Genomic DNA, 2,724 nt, shown 5'->3' with positions numbered 1-2,724 from the left:
ACTGACTGCCACTCAGATTTCCTGCGGTACTTGAACGGGTCGTAGTGGAGAATAATCCCTTTCTCAGTGAGAAGCTCAAACGATCTCTTGGGGAAAGTGGATCCAAACCTCCTGTTTGAAGCCCAGCTCAGTTTGAAGCTCAGTTGATCCTTCCAGGGAGAGAAGGTCCAAAAAAATCCAGTTTGCAGGATGATTTTTAACATTGCTGTTCCCTTTTTCTTGATGTTAATTCTGCACATGTTGTGGTAGAAAGGGAGGTGAAAATTACTGAACAGCTGATATTAATAAAGTTCCAACCATCCAGATAAAGAAAATCAAATCAAATTGATACTTTAGCTAATTATAGTAACACATATTCACCATAGACAACCTATAACATGCAAAAAACTCACGTTTCAGACCTGCAACCACTGATAAATGTTTGTATCCCTCCTACAAAAAAAATTAATCTATCGCTCACTCTCCACCCATCATTGCTCATTAAAAAAATCCTGCAGCGGAAGCAACGTTTATTTCCTCAGCTTTTTAAAATTTAGTCTTAGTCACAATGACAAAAGTCAATTTTAGTCTTAGTCATATTTAATCATTGGCTTCCTGATTTAGTTTTAGTCTAAATGACGAAAATCAATTTTAGTCTTAGTCATATTTAGTCATTGCCTTCCCAATTTAATTTTAGTCTTAGTCTAAATGACGAAAATCAATTTTAGTCTTAGTCATATTTAGTCATTGCCTTCCCGATTTAGTTTTAGTCTAAATGACGAAAATCAATTGTAGTCTTAGTCATATTTAGTCATTGCCTTCCCGATTTAGTTTTAGTCTAAATGACGAAAATTAATTGTAGTCTTAGTCACATTTAGTCATTGCCTTCCTGATTTAGTTTTAGTCTAAATGACGAAAATCAATTTTAGTCTTAGTCAAATTATAGTAATTTTAGTCAACACTGTGCAGAATAGAACTTCTCCACACTGCTTCTCTTTTTAACATATATCCCTCTTCACACATTGGACCTTCTGTCGGCTTGTTTCATCATATCCAAAGTCTTCATCCTCACTGGTCCTTGCAGGAAGGCCAGAACGCCCAGTCCACTTTGCCACTGAGTTCTCCAGAGCTTTCCCACTATTACAGGCCCACCACTGCCTTTCATATCGTGTTGGCTCCTCAGATGTTGCTTGAGATTCGTTGTGTTCTTTCCTGCCATTTTGAAGCTGCAGACTCTTTGGTGGCGTCCTTCCTGACGTTTTTTCCTTCGCATTGTAAACGGAATGGCTCCATACATCCAGGCGTTGTTTAACAAACTGCACACCGGTATCTGCAATGACTGCGAAGATGAGCTATGAGTATAAACCCTCTGCTGCTACTGACTGAGCGGCACAAGGGACTGATGGGACAGGCACAAGAAACACTTATATTACCAATTACAATTTAATTATAAACAATTATATCTCTTAATGTCCATTCGCCAATGGATCGTAAATTTTGTCTGTCTTAGTGTCGTTTACGAAAATCATTTTTTATTTTTGTCATATTTTTATTTTCTGGTGAGTTTTCATGTCGTCACAGGAAAAAGGGGTTTTAACGAAGTATTTTCTTCATTGTCATGGTTGACGAAATGACCACTGAGCAGAAGTTGACCTTCGTTCTGATGATCTCCAACCTTTGATCTGGACGCGTTTCACTGTCACTGTCTGACCCGCACTGTTAGCACCATCCGTACCATCAGCTAATCTGAGCAACCAGATATACATCTTGATTACATGTCGTCCTAAAGGTTAATAATGTATTACCTGAGAAAATAAATGCATTAAAATCATTTCTGTTTTATCACTCTGTTCTCGATCTTCCAAGAGCTAACTATCGGCTTTGGATTTAAACATAAATCTCGTCTTTTTCACTTTTATTTTTTCCTTTCATGTTAACATTGTGATATATAGTCCGTAATCTAAAGAAAGAAACAACTAAAATGAAGATAAACATGGTTTAATCAGATTTAGCTGGACTCCTCTGAGCATGTCTCAGAGGAGTCCAGCTAAATTGTCTCAGAAAAGACCTTAAAAATATTTGGAGACATGTATTAGCATTCCTTAGTGATTTAAGGATAGAAATAAGTACTTTTAGTACCATAATTACATTATTTATGGCGATCTGGATGAATATCTGGTTGCGCATGCATAGACCAGACAACGGTACGGATGGTGCGTCCGGGAACGGATGGCCGCTCACACTGAGCCTGGTTCTGCTGGAGGTTTCTTCCTGTTCAAAGGGAGTTTTTCCTCTCCACTGTCGCTACAAGCATGCTTAGAATGAGTCGATGCAATCAGCTGGTTTTCCTTAGATAGAAAACTTTGAATCAATCTGGATGATCTGGTGAACTGTAGAGTGCCTTGAGACGACATGTGTTGGGAATTTGGCGCTATAGAAATAAACTGAATTGAATTGAATTGAACTGAACAGATGGTGCGTCCGGTACGAATGGTGCGTCCAGTACCGATGGTGCGTCCAGTACGGATGGTGTTTCCGGTACGGATGGTGTTTCCGGTACGGATGGTGTTTCCGGTACGGATGGTGCGTCCGGTACGGATGGTGCTTCCGGTACGGATGGTGTTTCCGGTACGGATGGTGTTTCCGGTACGGATGGTGTTTCCGGTACGGATGGTGCGTCCGGTACGGATGGTGTTTCCGGTACGGATGGTGCGTCCGGTACGGATGGTGTTTCCGGTACGGATG

The sequence above is a fragment of the Cyprinodon variegatus genome, unplaced genomic scaffold (assembly GCF_000732505.1).
Source record: "Cyprinodon variegatus isolate N-32 unplaced genomic scaffold, C_variegatus-1.0 Scaffold627, whole genome shotgun sequence".
Taxonomy (NCBI): Eukaryota; Metazoa; Chordata; class Actinopteri; order Cyprinodontiformes; family Cyprinodontidae; genus Cyprinodon; species Cyprinodon variegatus.
Note: the sequence above shows the minus strand (reverse complement) of the source record.